The following is a 19,036-nucleotide window of genomic DNA, read 5'->3' as shown; positions in this document are numbered from 1 at the left end:
TTAAAAATCTCATAAAGGTTCATAAAAGGAATATAGAAAATAAAATAATATAAAGCATAGAATTATGATAACGAAAAGCAGAAAATTTGAAACGTAGATTAACCATTAAAAATTTACCAAAAATAAATCCACATTTAACAGTCTTTAGAAATCAGTGTCATAAGAAGAAATTCTGTGTTTTTCTTTTGTCTTAAAGAATTATCCATAATGAGTGTTGAAGATTGGCCTAATGGGAATTGACCTCTTTTAATTTATAACAAGAATAAAAGTCAGAGCTCACTCCTATGCTTTCAAATTATATATTATTCTCTGCATATAAAAATATTTCACAAAATAATTTATTTCTAGTTAACCAGAATACTTTAGTCAAATTAGAAGTATTTAAGAAAAAGAATAAAAACATTTAGAAAGCAAACCGTTATTTTCACTTTTGATCACAGCCCAGTTCAGTGAGCTTATTTTACCAGTTAGCTAATCAGGAGGAAAAGCAAGTGTACCTGTCAGCAAAGTCAAGAGCATGAGTTCTGCATTTTATTGTTTTGTCAGTTTCTCTGGATTTAAAATAGCAAAGATGCCATTGTACTCTCAGGGATATCTTTAGCTCACCAAAATGATTTATTCCTTTCCTCCTTAGGAAATAGAATATATCAGGTAATTTCCTTGGGGAACTTAAAGAAATGAGGCAGTGTATATTTAATTTTATTTTTCATCTATTCACCTTCAAAGTTAAAAATCTGATCCATCTCAGCCTCTAGGCTAATAGGTTTGTGATTGGCATTCACCTTTTGTTTATGACATTTGTGTATTTTAATGGCATAAGCAACAGGGTTTTCAAATTATCCAACCATATTTCATCATACAGATTGTAGTGGTTTCACTTGCATTAGATATCTTTGTGATTTTTAATAATAACATAGTCTGGACAGGAAACATTTCAGTTTCTAATTATCTAATATATGAAAATCTATCATCTTTCTTTAGTGGTAAAAGTTTCAATATTCACAGAATTCTATACTTCATGCACATATCAGGTACCTATTGCTTAACAGCTTTATTCCAAAATTATATCCTAGGTATACAATCTGATCAAATACATTCCATATGTTTACTTATCTTATTCAAGTACCATATTCCTAATTATAGAAGTGTAAGTCATGAAAATTAACTAAATAATTCTAGGAATTTACTTGTACACAAGGGTGCTTATTTCATTTTGAAAGTGTTTTCACAATGTGAAACGTGGAAAATATTCTAATAAATATTTCCCTGTGAGGGAAATAAAGAAATTAGATAACCAGAATTTTCAGGGGCTGCCTAGATTGAAAATTTTCATCAGAGAATTATAAATTTTTAACAGAGGAAAGGATTTTCCACAGTATGCATTTCAACTCTCATGTCATACATATGAAATAATTAATATGTATAAAAATTAAGTGTCATACTAAAAAACATATGACTAATTTTTAGCTATGTTAATATTAGAACTTGGTTTCTATGCAAAATTTTATTACTTAGTAAATTAACTGTTCAATTCATATGAAAAATCATCTCATTTTATCTGACTAAAAAAGAAAATAAAAAGATATGGATAGCATTTAAGGATGTTTTCTTAAACCAAGCTCTTAATGAGGCATGGAAATGCAAAATAAAATTAAATATATGACTGAGTAGAGACCCATGGTCAGAAGTTCACATTTAAAAGATTACCATTGTTAAAATCAAATTTAAAACTCACATTGTCAATTTAACATACTGAAATCAGACTCTTTTTTTACCTCATTGACAAATTTAATCAAAATTATTAAAATGGTAATTACTTTCAGAATGTACTAATGAGGCGACTCACCTTTTTGGAGGCTGCACATGCTAAGAGGTTCTAATACTACTTAATCTATAGCAAGTTATCTAGTTCTATGTGACAAATATAAAATGTGTTCATCAAATTTTATTTAATAACCAATTTATTGACTGAATACTATCCATGAAAGAAAAGCATAGAAAATGTTAGCAGAGCTAATTCTCTTATTGACACAATACACTGAGCTATCAGCACCTGTAGGTGAGCATCTGGCTCTTATTCAATTTAAATTAGGAAGAGAGTAATAGTCTAGTGCATTATAAATGAAAGATAATGTTTACAATGAATGGATACTATTTTCTACATGGGTCTTAAAGGTTATCCCTGAGTCATGAATCCACAGTGAGCATTAGCTCTGGGGAAAAGCAGAGAACTTTCCTATACATTTTGTGCACAGGGTGTAGTGAACCCCACTCTAAATGAAAGAATTTTGAAAAATTTCTTGGAAACGCCTTCAAGGAGACCTCCTCTCATGTTCTTGTGTTAAATGTTATATACAGACTAGAAATTCCTAAACTGTTGTCTCTGATCCAATATTCTTCCCTAAAGAAAAATCTGATACCAAATTTGATCTCTGAAACTGAATATCTAACAATACAAATATAATGTGTCCACAACTGAATTATTTCTTTCCATATACTCTCGCCCACTGCTCACAGCCTTCCCCATCAGAGAAAACTTCTACTCCTTTTTTTCCAGTTTCTCCAGTAGATGTTATCACAAGTACCTTTGACATTTTCTCACACTCTATATCAAATTGGTTAGTACATTATAATATTTTGGCAAAAGTTAATTGATGGATGCTTCCTCCATCAATTTCTTGCCAAGGTTACTGCAACAGTCTCCCAATTATATATCCTGTCATTGCAATTACCACTCTCCAATCAAATTTTTATACTAAAAAAATTGAAGGAAAACTTCTCCCCTCAAAATGCTGCAAAGACTCCAATTTCATAAAGAGTAAATTAAAATAATTCTAAATCCTTCTAATTGTTAAATGCCTGTGGCCTCCCCCAACCCCAGGCCCAGCACCCTACTCCCATTCCACTCTGAACCTCTCTCCTACACCCTTTATTTCATTCCTCCCCTATTTGTTGTCTCTTGTATATGCCACAGCATCCATCACAGTTCCCTATGCTTGCTTGTTCTTATGTCTGGATTATCTCTCTCTTTAATTTACTTTCTACCCATCTACTCATAAGTCTATCTCTTTGGTTTTGAAACCATGGCCAATTCATTTCAAAACTAATATTGGGTCCCTTCTACACTCCATAATTTTCTATTTTATTTGTTATGTCCTTTGTTAATATATACTATAGTATTTTAATTTTTTTTATTGTTTGTCTCAATTAATATATAGCACCATGAAGAGAGGTTTATGTCTGTGCTATCTACTATATCCTGTATCTAAGTTTTTCATCCAAAATATAGGACACTAAGATAAGCTTTAATTTTGGATGAAGAGATCATTTTAATATAAAATATCCCAAATATTGTATACTTCTGTCAATAAATTAATTGTGTTTATGTACAGTTCAAATTTAATTTGGTATCTGTATTTTTATTGCTGAAGTCTGGTATCTTACCAGTGCTAAAAAGAATACCTGGCATAGAGAAAGTAATATTTGTTGAATGAATAAAAAATGAATATGTGGCCTGTAATTTTAGAACATCATTAGCATTCTTGGAAGAAAAAAGAAACACATTCCAATTAGCATAAAGGAACACATGGATTCAAAGACTGAAGTCTACACTCTATTCAAGAGAAGTCTAAAGATCAGGATTACCTGAAGAAACTAGTAAAATGCATGAGAGAGAAGGGTTAGTCGTCAAAGAGGTGCACTCTCTTCCTCCTTTCCGGCAGGGTAGGGCATGGCAGAAATTCTTGAGGGCAGCTAAATCTGCTCAAGCCGTTTTGCAGTTACAGGGGACAAAAGGATTATCTACAATGTTGAAATGTCTACAGCAAAAAAAGTCTATGGGTAGAAGAAATATAAAAATAAAATCAAAGCTAGGTGTTTACTAGAGAGCATATCATTCAGGGCAGCAAACTTGAAAGCTTAGTTTCCTCCATGAGAGAACAAGCAGTATCTGAAAGTTCACCATGACACTACATAGTTGTAATAGATTACAACAATCTAGCTGATGTATTCATTGTCTCTCTTTTTTCTAACCATTTTTTACCCTCTATCAAACCTAGAGAATAGGAATCGGAACAAGAAGGAAGTCAAGGAAGATTAAAAAATTCACACCGTCATTTCCACATTATAAGTTCCTGAGCTACAAATCAAAGTAAAGCTAAAATAAGAGCAAATACATGAAATCATATGTATAATTAAAATTTTAAAAATAACTGGAGTAATTCACATGTGTGAAAGTGAATCATGATTTTCACAAAATGTAAACACAGTTATATATTATTAAATAAAATTGTTATAATAGAGAGTGGATAGAAGCATGGAAATTTGTCAAAGTTTTATTATATGAGTGAATAAATGATAATATGGTTGATAGATAATATAAAAAAATTTCCTATATCCCACTAAATTTAGTAAATATAAATTATAGTTAATATAAGTTAATAAATTTGGGAATAATGTGGAAAGCAAAAGGATGTGAAATCCAAGGTAATAAGGAGTGAATGATAAATAAATGGAAAAGAACTTGGGGGAAACATATCTGTATAAAGAAATTAAACTGCAATTCAAACATGATTTCTCACATTCTACCACAGTGTAAGATTTATAACTCACCACATTAACACTTAGGAGGCTTAAACATGATTATAATTTAGATGAACTGTCCTCACAGAATGATTATAATAGCTGAGAAATGTAATCATATTTTAAGGAAATGAGATGAGAAATTGTAAAGATATACATGGTTAATTGTTAGATGACTTATTCAGACAATGAGTAGTTTTAAAAAGGAAAATATAAAGTTTCCCATAGTATAAAGGAAATAGTATGAGAATGTGAGATCTTAAATGTATAATTAGTAATGAAAATAATATTTACAGTTGGCTTAGAAAGGAATCACAGCTCAATTACTCAACACAAAAAAAAAAGAAAAAGAAGTGTTATTAAAGGATTAATAGATCTTTTTGCTTCTAGAAAAACTAACAAATGAGTCCACAAAATTATTCTGCTTATAAAATAAACAAAACTGAGTGAAGAATAATAAAAATGTTTTTAATACCTTACATCATTGAACTGTCAAGAAAATAGTTAAAATGACCAGCAGCTAAAAATTGTACCCAATGTGAACTTAAGTCACAGTGTTAAGTCAAATTAATATCAAAGATAGCCTTAGAGTGGGGAATGTGCTACCAGAAAACTAGAACTGAGAGACTAACAATAGTTTAAAATGCTTATTTTGGATCCATGGGTGTGCACAAAATTGTGAAGCTAAATCAGAGATTCCTAAATGAAATTCAGCCTCGATGAAAATATAAATCAGAAAAAAAATATGTCAATCAGCAAAGTGAATCTACAGGGTAAACTATTTCTTCTTTAGTTCTAGTTAGGGGAGATAATTAAAAATAGCAATTTAATAATAAAATAATTTCCCTAACAAAAGCCCTAAATTTGTATTCATAGATCTGAAGTTACATGGAATTTAGAAATAAATTTGTATAATCCATGCAAAAGAAAATATATGCCAAAATGAAACATTTTATGTTATAAATTACTATTTCACCTCACAAAGTGAGGCTTGAAAATAAATTTCAGCAAATACCAGATTAGTGATACACAAGTGGGCACTCATTTAAAAGGAGGAACAATTAAGATACCCATAATCATTTAACACTTCATGAGAACTCTTTGCTAGTCCAGAAAGGCCACTAAATATGTTAAGATTCCAAGATTATTCATAGAGCAATCAATCAATCATAGATCAACTGATATAGAATTAGGTAGAGTTGGATCTATAGAATGAACAACAGAATTGGAATTAGTGAAAGAGCTTGGTCACATAGTAAATTACAATAGTAACATGCTAAAATCTTTTTCATTTTATACAGAGGGGAAAAAACCATAAAAGCAGTGAATTTTTAGGAAATATACCTATACAATTTATGTATGCATGCATGTTTAGATATCATCTATTAATGAACCTAATAAAAGATAACCTGGTCAAAAGATTGCCAGAGAAAAATCTTAAACTTTATTGAAAACCATTTGTTAGAGTCTGTAAACAAGTCTGGATGGTGCCTGGCATTTTGCCAGAGGGAGTGGTTTGTGAAGTAATGCCAGCAAGCCATTAAGTGTGAAGATTCCTTATTGGTTGACTGCTGTATCTAGTTTATGTTAATTAAGATAAGCTGTGTGGAATGTATAAATACCTCTGTTGTCCTACAATAAACGGCTCCCACTCCTGCTGTATCAGTCTTCACAAATTACTCGTCACCCCCCCACCCCCCCACCCCCCCACCCCGTTATTTTGCTGCAGCCGGACTGCGGCAACCATTAGTTGACCTAACTAAAAAGGAAGACATCTTGTGATCATTGAGAGTAAGATTCAGCATTATAAAATTCTCAGTTAACCTCTAGGAGAGTCTATAGATTTGATGTTAGTATAGAAAAAAGTTAATTTCCTTGTAAAAATGATATTAATTTAAACTTTATATTAAAAATCTAAAGGCTAAGAAAATTTAAAGAATAATAACACAAGAGACTGTAAACTTTCAAACATTTTCATAACAGGCAAACACAGTTTGGAATTTACAAATGAATGTGCTGTAGCTATAGGCATCAACAAAGATGCATTTCAAAAGAATAATTTTGAGTGGAAAAAAAAATCACAGACAAATCCATACAGAAGTGACAAACAAATTTGAAAACATTAAAAAGCCACAAACACACACACACACACACACACACACACACACACACACGTGTGTGTGTGGTACCTATGTATACAGTAAAATCATACCTAAAGCATAGGAATAATAAACATACATCCTAGAAAAGCACTTGCTTTAAATGGAAAGTTGGTAGACAACAATCAGCTAGTAAATGGGGCATACAGGAAATTCAAAAGTACTGTTAATCTGACTTATGTCTCTTTAACTGGAGGTTCATAGGCACTTAGATGATGCAGAATCCAATCTGGCAATAAAGAGGTCAGCAAAATACAATCAAATGTTTAAGGGAAATGAGTAAGGAAGATCACTAAAGTAATGCAGAATTATGCCTTCTAAAATTAAGTTATAAAACTAGAAACAGGTTAATTTTTTAAAAATTGGATAAAATTTCCAAAGACAAATATGTTCTAAGGTAAAATACTGGTTGAAGAGGATGGCTTTAATGTGTTGGTTCAGAGACATCTTATGCAAATTTTAGAAAAACTTTTGGTTATTAAACTATTTGCAAAATTAAACTCAGAAGAATATGAAACACTAAATAAGAGAACAATTAAGCAACTTATAAGTGAGATTTTAAGTGATTTAAGACGTGATTTCAAGATTAAAACAGAAGATTAGAACTTTGTAGTACTGAAGAAAACTTGATTCATTAAAAGTTCAATTTGAAAGATTAAAAAGAATTATTTAAGTATTTGAGAAAAATTTGACTGATAGTGTTGTTTGTCCCATTGAGCATAAAAGAGTCATTTTAAGAAAAATTAAACCTATATAATACAATTAAAATCTTTAAGTAATTGTAACAAAATTCCCCATGTTAATATATTGATCACAGAGCTTAATCTATTAAACTTTATTTAAATGTGATCATTCAGATTTATGATGAAAATTATTTGACATAGGTAATGCAAAACTGAAAAGCACTTTGAACTTATGAATATAGGTATGAATTCACAAAAACAGATTTTTTGTGTGCATATAAAGATATACTAACCTTCATATTATATTTACCTATCTTCCACAGTCATGTTGTATTCTGGTTAAAACTAGTAGGTGGAGGGAGATAATATTAAAGCACCATATTTAGTATCTTTACACTGAACCTTGTAGTAATTCATCAAACAAACATTATGATTATATAAATGTTATATATGCAGAACATAAGGCACAGAAAAATCAAGTCATTTTTAAGGTTCTATTGTTAGTATGTTGCAGGTCTAAAATAAATGTCCTTATTTCTGGAAATAGAGGAAAATTTTACTAGTGAATTTTGTGCAAAGAGTTATCATTACTGGCCTTGTTAGTATGATATAGAGGAATCAAAGAAGATCTTATCAGATGCCTTACAGTATGATTTCAAGACAACCCACAGTTTTTCCACTTGCTATATTTTTTTTGCATTTTCTTCATCATTACAGAAATAATGCATGTAAGAAAATTATACATGTGAAATTACATGAAAAATCATGTAAGAAAATGGAATACCTTTTATTTCACTTATTTACTGGAAAAGAATATTAATTAAACAGGAATAGATTTTGAACTAAAAATTCCTTGATAATTCTATGATATTTGAATTCATTCTCCAAGGACTGATAACATATTGAGTGATGTCAAGGTTTCCAAAAAGGCTATGGGAATGTTGCATGAACGAGAAATAAGAAATGGATGTTCTCATGCCTCAAGTTCTCATTACAATTAATAAATTTCAAAAGCAGCCTCAAATGCAGACCACCCAACCAGATATCACTCCTCCAGTCTTTTCTGAACAGCGTTTTAGTAAAATGTATATTTTTTACTTTCTATGTGGTTGTAAAGTTACTACAATTAAAATATCTTTGTTTTCATCATAGTCCATACATTACTTAACCTACAGTTTAACAAAAATATTTTTGACAATTACATCCTCTTGAGCAAGAGTTGAAAGGCAGAAGTGAGTTGGGAGTATTATACTTTGCAAAACTTTTGTTTCTATGCCAATAACACAAAAAATAAAGGTGATGCCACTTTCTACTCTTCAACTTTGCAAGCATCAAAAGTGATTAAAGTAGTTTTGGCAATTAGACTGATTGTTTCAGTGACTGGTCACCAGCTCTGCAGTTGTCTACTGTATCAGGTTTTAGTAGCAGCCAGATTCCACATTCCAGAATTCAGGAAGTTGAAGAAATAACCAACAGTTCCTGGCACTCTGCTGGATAATAACTACATGGCTTTTCAGGTCAGTATATCTAGTGCCAGCCTCTTGACACATTCATGAACATAGTATGTCTCTCCAATTATTTTGGTCTTTCTTTCATGAGAATTTCTCTTTTAATTTTCAGTATAACTACCCTATACATGTTTTATGAAGCAAAAGTAATAGATAAGATATGTAAGTATTTTGTTTTCTTTATAAAAATTATATTTTTATACATATTGTGTTTTTATTTTTTACTTGCACCTGATAGCCCGAATGCAAATTGTCCTGCAAAGGTTTGTGTGTTATGGGCTTAATCTCCAGTAAGGTACTCTTGGGAGGTGCTGGAACAAAAAAGGTGGGGCTTAATCAGTAAAATGTTAGTTTTGAGGGGGCATACTATTGAAAGGGTTATTGGAACCCCAGACTCTCTTCTCTTCTCCCTTCTCTCTCTCTCTCTCTCTCTCTCTCTCTCTCTCTCTCTCTCTCTCTCTCTCTGTGTGTGTGTGTTTTCCTGGTCATTGTGAGGTGAGCGATGTGTTCTGTACCATCCATGCTTTCTTTCATTAGGTATGGCCTTACTATAGGAGTAAAAGTAATGAAACAAAGCAACTATGAGTTCAAACTATGAGCAATATAAAGTTGATTACTTCAGGTAATTTTTTTTTTTACAGTGTGGAAAACTGACTAACACACTCCAAGTACGTTGTTAGTGTATTTAAAAAATGTAATTGGTTTTGTGTGTCTATGTGTATGTAAGTAGATCTTGTGCTCTTTGAATTTCTTAGAGTCATTTCTTACCTATACAGGTTTTCCTTCTTAAAGATGCCTCAGAATGGTTTGCATAAATAGTTATATCCTCTGCAAATAGAAGCTTCATCTGTCATTTCCCCCCCCACCACCACTGTTATGATCCTCAGTTTTCTTATTCTGATTTTATTTGAGAACATCCATTTCTTATTTCTCATTCATGCAACATTCCCATACCCTTTTTGGAAACCTTGACATCACTCAATATGTTATCAGTCCTTGGAGAATGAATTCAAATATCATAGAATTATCAAGGAATTTTTAGTTCAAAATCTATTCCTGTTTAATTAATATTCTTTTCCAGTAAATAAGTGAAATAAAAGGTATTCCATTTTCTTACATGATTTTTCATGTAATTTCACATGTATAATTTTCTTACATGCATTATTTCTGTAATGATGAAGAAAATGCAAAAAAAAAATATAGCAAGTGGAAAAACTGTGGGTTGTCTTGAAATATACTGTGAGGCATCTGATAAGATCTTCTTTGATTCCTCTATATCATACTTACAAGGCCAGTAATGATAACTCTTTGCACAAAATTCACTAGTAAAATTTTCCTCTATTTCCAGAAATAAGACATGAATTATACTGATCTCTGAATGGCTACTTTAAATATATTTTCCTTTGAAATTTCTGGGATCAGAAAATAAAGGCTACTTTTGAGAGTGGAGGAGGAAGACATAAAGCTCAAAATACATAACAATGAAGACTATAAATATCCTTTCTGAAAACAATACAACTCTATGAAAAAAATTTTCCCCTTATACATGCGATCCCAAGTAGTGCTCATTTTCATTTATCATATATAATTAAGGCAATATGGAGTTATTTTTGATGGCTTTAATTTTTGTTGTTTTTCTTTGTTATTAACTATAAATAACAATAAAAATACAAGATTATAAAGTTTTCCAGACCATTGAGACCTAGCTCAATTAATATACCACCTGTCCTTTCATTATGCTTATATCCTGCCATTACCTGGCTTATCAACAACAGTAGTCCAGTAAACACTCTTATGAGCCATTTTGGGTTATCATTCCATTGTAGACTCAATGAAACAGAGGGATAAATTAAAATTTAATTTAGTACTATAGGTAGAAGGAGAAAGTAATAGAGTTTTAACTTTCATATTCTTAAACAGATATTCCACAATAAATAATTAAAGATCAATTCATGAGTCATTTAAAATGGAGGTAGGATAGGAGACAGAAAAAGAATAGATAAGCATCTTGATGTACTGCTTCTCTTTATACTAGGAGGCATAATTAGATCCTTACCATATATGCATTCATAATGTCAGTTAATGGATAGTCTGATGAAACAACAACCTGATGAATTATGAATCATTTTCACTTTGTAAGGCTCCTCCACTTCTTGAAGTTTGAGGACTTTAAATATTAATAATCAAAAGAGTTGATTGATACATGGTGACATGAGCACCTAATATTTAATCTTTAAGTTACTTTAAATACTGTAATTTTGTTATGATTTTTATGTTAGATATTACATTATTTTATGTAATGAAATTATACTTATTCAATAGGTAAAGGGCTTGCATATAGTATGACAGAGTAGGTAAAATTTATATAATTCCCCTTTATTAGAGCCTTTTGAAATGAAGAAAATGAACAAGCATGATAAATAATTATGAAACAATGGAATATAACCAAACCTATTACTCCAATTCAAAGGAAAGTAATTCTGTTTAATAATAATTGTAATAACTGACACAAAGTCTATACATGCTAGAAAGTGGCAAGTGACTCTTTTAATAGGAATTACATCATGATGAATCAGGTGTGGTTGTGCACACCTGTAATTGCAGTCACTCAGGAGGCTGAATAGCATTATTACCAATAACCAAGAAAGAAAGAGACAGAGAAAGAACAAGTGATCAAGAAGAGTCAAGAAAGTTTACTTATGCTAATTTTCAGTCATTGTGCAAATAGTATTTATAGAATAAGTTCATTCATGTCATAAAATTAACAAACATGAATAAAGCCAAAGTGCCTGCCTTCTAATTTGCTTGGGACAAAGGTGGAGAAGGTAAAGAACTAAAAACAAACAAAGGCTGAACTTCAACAGATGGCAAAAAGGAAAAATAAGAAAAAAACTTTTTAAAAAATCATTGAATAAATAAAACCATGTATGTGATTTACATTAGAATTTATTTGTATCCAATATGCTTATTTTTGTAAACAAAGTAATTAGAAAGTTTACCTATGAAATATTAATTAAAATGTATGATAAGTGGGAAGAAAGGAAATAGCAGTAGAATTAACAGATAATTTTTTTTCTAATGATGAATACTCAATTATGTAAAGAATATCACATTTCTCTACCTAACCTAAAGTAAACCTGTTCTTCTATGATTGCATGACCAGTGTGATTCTACATGTACCACCAGAAAAATTAGAAATTATGCCCCATTTATGTGTGATATATCAAAGTGCATAAATGCATTCTACTCTCATGTATAACTAATTAAAAAATTAATTAAAAAAAGAATGTCTATAATGGTGAAAGAAATAAACTACCATGATGTTTTTAAGTGAACACATTACAGAGTTTAATGTCCAAGGTGTAAATTCATGTTTCTGCCTGTCAAGGCTTTGACAAATTAATCTCTCCATGCTTCAATTTTATCATTTATAAAATTGATATTATAAAAATGTCTATTTGAAAGTATTTTTGAGAAGCCTCTGGAAAAGTATCTGGCACATGATAAATGAATTATAAATGTATGGTAATAAATAATATTATTTAAGCAAAAAATGTAGAAAAGTTAAGAATGAAAATTATAATGATATTGGGAAATTTACATGCTCTATGATGCAATGAAATATTCCTAATTTTTTAATAATTCAAAGAATGTTGCAAAAAATGACAAATAAAAAACCCCAAAAATGTAGAAATAGCACAAATATTGTGTTAATCACAATCAATTAAACTGAAATTCAATAAGGGTATCAAGAGCAAAAAATTAGAAATATTATTTTTATAAAACTATCAGATCAAGAGCAAAATCAGATAACAATCTCAGTGTAGTTATAACAATAATAATGATGACAATGTTTGGGGGCTAAACTGAATCACATCCATAACTTCAAAATATTTTTCTGAAAGTATGAATCCTGAAATTCATATATCAATAAAAAGAACAGTAATAAAATTTAGTAAACAAATTTCTTGAATAAGAACATACATAAATAAGGAAGATTAATTAAAAGTCATCTTAATGAAGGAAAAAGAAGAAAAGCATACATACATAAAATTTATCTGGACATAAGAGAAAAATGAAAGATAAAAAGGATTTTTTATTATAAATATTTAGTAATTTCCTGCTTTTATGACTAGGAGAACATAAGGTACCAGTAGCTACAGCTTCCTTAGCCTACTGGAACAGATTAAATGAATGTAAATAGAAGCAGAGATGATGTATTGGAGACATTCAGAATCTTAGGGCACTCTCTCAGTCATAAGTCATCGAAGCATATCAATGATGCCAGAAATGCTGAACAATATCTTGCTCAAAGCAAAATTCAAGCTGAGGAATATTCACAAGGACATTTTAAATCACATTCATCTCATCACCATTATTACCAACAGCAAGTCCTAAAATGTTGTTTGCAAAAATAATATTAGCTATAATTGGATAATGGGAAATCTGAGTTTTTGACACATCATCTTATTTTACTATGTAAGCCTTTATCTTAATATAAAAAAGTTTTTATTATAGAAAAACTAAGTTTGCCACTTCCCTGAAAGCAAACAGGAAACTCTTTTTATTCTGCCTTGTACTTGCTGCCATTCAGAGCATCATTGGAACTTCTGGAATTATTGGAATTTACAATAAGGTTTTCTAAAATATGAAAGTAAAAACATGAGAGAATTTTTGTAAAACTCTGTAGTCACAAGCGATACTCATCAATATTCTGTTATCTTCTTTACAACACACAGTGGGATTTTATTTCTTCTTTCCATTAAATTAGAAACAAACATAGAAATTGATTTAGATACTGGAATGGGAGTAGCAGGTACATATATTCCTTCTAGGTAAAATCTTTAAGAATTTGTTATGCTTTTTAAAATGCTCCCCAGATTCTCTTCTACCTGTAGTCACTGAGATAGTGATGTTCCACATAGTAGAGGATCTCAACTTCTATCTTAGAGTTAGGATTATGTAGCATCTATTCATTTACTAGGGCTGTGGCTCACAAAACAGCTCCATGGCTTAACCAACAGAAATAATTATGACACAGGTTTCAAGCCCAATATAAAGATCTAACAGGGCCATACTCCACCTGAAATTACTAGGGGAGAATCTTCCTTGTCTCTTGCAGGTCAGGTAGTACCTAGCATTCCTTGGTTTACACATGCATTACTGAAATCTCTAACTCTGTGATTTCCTTTGGATCTGAAATGTTCCCCAAAGGCTCATGTATTCAAGGCTTGTACCCCAACGCTGCAACACCCACAAGGAGACCTCTTGGGAAATAAATGGATCCTGAGAGCTCTAATCAATAGATTCATCCATTGATGAGTTCAGAGCTGATGGCATTGGAGGTGGTAGGAACATAAGAAGGTGAGTCCTAGTTAGAGGAAGCAGATCACTGGGGACCTGCCCTTCTTGAAGGATATATCTTGTGCCTCACATCCCATAAACTGTCTGTGATCAAGTGAGCAGCATCCTCTGCTACAGGCTCATGAAATAATGATATTTGCCCAAAGCAATGGAACTAGCCAATCATGGACTGAAACCTCTGAAATCATGATTTAAAATACATCTCTCCTCCTTTAGCTTTCCTCATGTATTTTGTTACTGTGGAGGAAAGCAGATTAACACATTCTGTCATCACATCATGTCCTATATATGCCTCTTTGTATACTCTTCTGTCTCTCTTTAGGATGCTCCCACTGGATTTAGTACCTAACTTAATCCAGTGTGATTTCATCTCAATCCTTGATTAGAACTGCAAAGAACATATTTTCAAAAACAGTCACATCATAGGGGCTGGGATATAGCTCAGTTGGTAAAGTGCTTGTCTTGTATGCACAAGGCCCTGGGTTCAATCCCCTGTACTCCCCTCCAAAAAAGGAAGAAGAAAGGTCACATTGTTAAGTTCTGGATGGACATTAATTTTGGGGGAATACTACTAAACTTACTACATAGTACATGTGGTATAAAAAAATACATATACTTTTTTTGTTTTAAGCCACCACGAATTTGGAATTTTTTGTTATTTTAGGAAAAACTGAACGATTCTAAATTCTATTCCCCATTCAGAAGGATAGTTTCTGAATTAAATTGATAAAAGTTCTTTCAAGAGTAGGAACTTAGGGGAGGGTATAATTTAACAGTGCTTTATATCATATTAATTGAATTTGCTATCATGAAATGAATTTTACATTGAAAAACATTAAATGCATTTAGTATTAGTTCACCTACTTAATGTCCACACACAGGGAAACTACTGAGTTTGTTCCCATCTAGAGCCAGTTTGATCATTTAAATTTACTTACCTGGTAAGTCAACTAAACAGAAGTAATCAAATAAGCATTGTGAATGTATGTGCATAAATGCTCACATATGTGGTGGGGGAAACAGAAAATGAGGTCTAGGATAAAACAAATGGCAAAGAAAATAACATCAGCATAGCATCTAATTAATACCTAGCAGTGTTACATGCCCTTCCCACATATTTTACCTCATTTTGTCCTCCTAACATGGCTAATAAATACCATAATTCCCTTTTTATACATGATGAAATGGTAACTCAGAGAGCTGTAGTAATTTGTCCTGGATTATACAGCCAGCAAGAAGCAACATCTGAATTCTAATCTAACATTATGGATTAATATTATTTACTTTCTAATATACTACTACATAAAAATATTGAACTAATTGAATTGTTCAATGACTTTAGAGATTGGTCAAATATTTTAAAACTGAGAGTGTGCTGATAGACACACCTAGAGCAAGTAGTTTAAATTAGAAGCTATCCGATCACTACTGCTTTGACTTTGATTTTGAAAAGATTAAGACTGCCTTATAGAAGACAGAAGATTATGTAAAGCAATATTTGTTTGCATCATTTGTAGGTAAAGTGACTTGTTAATAAAAGGGAAGAATGAAACAGCAGAATGACTATTAATCAAAGCTCAGTCTTTAATTAATTGAAATGTTCCACTGAATGACCAGCTGAAAAGTTGAAAATTAAGTACAAAACATCTCATTTATCTGAGATCAAAATGTTCAAACTGCTTTCTTTGCATTTGTCCAGAATAGCATGCTTAATTCCAATGGCCTTTATTGTTGCTTTCATGAACTGTGTGTTTTCAAGGAGAAGATGAATTCTTTTACATTTGTTTCTTGATGAGTGGCTATGAAAATTAGTTATAATCTTAAGATTTGGGGGTCACTATTACTTATTATTTTAGAAAATTAAATCCACTTATCTTGTGAAGAAATTAAAACTTTTCCAAATAATACCTAACCCCCTTTCTCTTACATTTTCCTTTTGATTAAGTCTAGAAAATGGAAGAAATGGCAATTAAGTATTTCATGGACTCCAAACTCTGAAAACTGGAACACAAAAAAATCCATAAATAATTTTCTGCTATATGAAATGAATATAAATTTTTAGTATTGGGATACAAATTTAAAATGAGTTACCCAATTTCATTACACAAGCCTATTAAGAAAGCACTTTTTAAAATCTCATGGGAATCAAATGAATTAAGTCATGTCTGTTCTTATTATACTGTATGCTAGCTGTAACTATTCTATTTGACCTCATGTACTACCTTGGAATTTTTAGCTTCTCTGCTTAAAAATTAAAGTAAAACAATAGCAATTCTATTATTATTTTGAATAATTTTCAATATTTCAAATTTACTTGAGTATTTCAGTTCTGTTTCAAGGACTGTTTACTCAAAAATTTTTACTTGGGTTGTCCTAAGCTGTCAATCACAAAATATAAATTATTCTTAGACTAAAGTTGCGTTTGGAGAAATATAATCTATAGGTGCCTCTTGAACAGCAAGTAAGTTTATTCTCTTCAACAATTTTAGAATGCTTAAGGGAAGAATCCAGGTGTAGTTGGTTTAAAGTCAGACTTTTATATGTGAATGGCTGCTTTTCCTGAATGATCTATAGTGACTAGCTAGTGAATAATGCATATAAAATGACCATATGGGTATGTGATCTTTAAAACAGTGAGCATTAAATAGTTAAATCATAAATCTGAAGAACTTGAGGCAGAACATATGAGTGCTGGTGAAATAATCATTGAGTTCAATGACTGTGATAACAATGAAAGATTTTCCAATCATACATAGCACAAAACCAGCTTTCTCATCACCAGAAAGCCAGGAGTTTAGAGAGCCTTCCTGTCACTTTACTATGTCTCAAAAGCAACTGAACAAAAAGAGGAATAAAGAGTGAACAAAAAGTTACACATGAAAGACTTGGATATGAAAAGAGAGTGCATAGACCTATCAAAAGAAATACAATGGTTAAGATAGATGTGTATCAGCAATAAGAAGTCACAGGTGACTTTACATGATTGTGATTGTTATATTCATTAAAGACAGGCAGAGCTGGAAATACAGAAATAAAATCAATTAAGATTCTGTACTTAAACCTAAAAATGGAAGAGTTTCTGGAAACAAAGATACAATTCTCATTTAGAAAGGTTGAATAATCCAAGTAGGAGTAACTGTAAACCCTTTCTGGGAGAAATAGCCTAGGACCTGAATCTAGCTATGAGATTCTGCTTTGAAAATCATCTGTGGAATATTGAAAGAAGTAAGAAAAGAGGTTTTTCGTGATAAATGGTTAAATCAATAGCCTGATATTTTAGTCAGCTTTTTAATCACTGTGATCAAAAGACCTGATAAGAACTATTAGAGAGGGAAAAGTTTATTTGGCCCTAATGAGTTTCAGAGGTCTCAGTCTTTAGATGGTCAACTCCATTGTTCTGGTCTGTAGATAAGGCAGAACATCATCATGGAAGGGTGTAGCAAGGAAAAGCAGTTCAGAACACAATACCAGGAAGCAGAGAGAGAACTCCACTTACTAGGGAAAAAATATAATACCCCAGAGGCATACCTTCAGTGATCCACCTCTACCAGCCATACTCTACCTCCTACAGTTACCATTCTGTTAATCGTTATCAATAGATTAATGCACTCTAATGGATTAAGACTCTCATAACCCAAACATTTTACCTCTAAACTATTTTGCATTGTCTCCCACATAAGCTTTTCAGGGAAACCTCATATCTAAACCATAACACCTAGAGAGAACCAAGACTTGAGATGGATAAACCCTGGTTTAGACTGAAGCACATATAGAAAACTAGGTGAAATGGATTATTCAAGAAGATTAAGAGTTCCAACTTGTAATGTAATGCAGGTCATAATGTGGGTAAATTAAGCCAGGAATTTCAAGATCTAAAGTCAAGAATTTTCAGGGACTACTGGGGATTTCTTTGAATCTAGATACTGTGCAAACCTCGACTGGCCAACATCGATTCTCAAAGTAACCAGGGAGAGAGAGGGGAGAAGTTAGAGAGAGTTATTGATAACTCTCTGCAATGAGTACTAATATCAGGAGGTAATAATACAGCACAATTTCAAAGAATGAATACAATAGACCAATATATGGTATCAAAACTCACCAAAAAATCATGAAGAACCATAAAAAATATTTAGGAAAGTAAGAAGTAAACTAGATTTATGTTTTTCTTATTTAACCATGAAGATAAGTTTCCCCAATTGTTCCAGAAAGTCATTGCATATACCAAAATTAACTAACCCAGAATAAGAATTAAGAAATTCTAAATTAAATGTGTCAGCTGTTTTTATAGTTGTTGATTCAAAAAATACATGTGGGCCCTTACTATATGATAACATCATTCTAAATCCTAGAAAGAGGATGAAGAGCAAAACCAATAAAGATTACTTTTCCTCATGCAGCTTATATTATATTATAAGGAAGAAAACCATAAATGAATAAAATATACGTTCCAATAAATAGGAAGATGTGAAGCAAGAAAATTAAAGCAAGAAAAATGATATGGAGTGCTGGGAGAGGTAAAATTTTGAAATAGGGAAGTCAACGAAGTCCTTGCGGATACTATGACATTGGAAAATAGATCTGATGAATGTGAAAGAATTAACTAAGAGGATTTTTAGTAAAAGTTACTGTTGGAAAAAGCAAGTACAAGGATCCCAAGGTAGGAATGTGTCTGATACAGGTGGAGGACAGAAAGGAAGCCAGTGCAGATGGGACACGTAATGTGGATCTTACAGGCAATGAA

The sequence above is a fragment of the Ictidomys tridecemlineatus genome, chromosome 4 (assembly GCF_052094955.1).
Source record: "Ictidomys tridecemlineatus isolate mIctTri1 chromosome 4, mIctTri1.hap1, whole genome shotgun sequence".
NCBI classification, from domain to species: Eukaryota; Metazoa; Chordata; class Mammalia; order Rodentia; family Sciuridae; genus Ictidomys; species Ictidomys tridecemlineatus.
Note: the sequence above shows the minus strand (reverse complement) of the source record.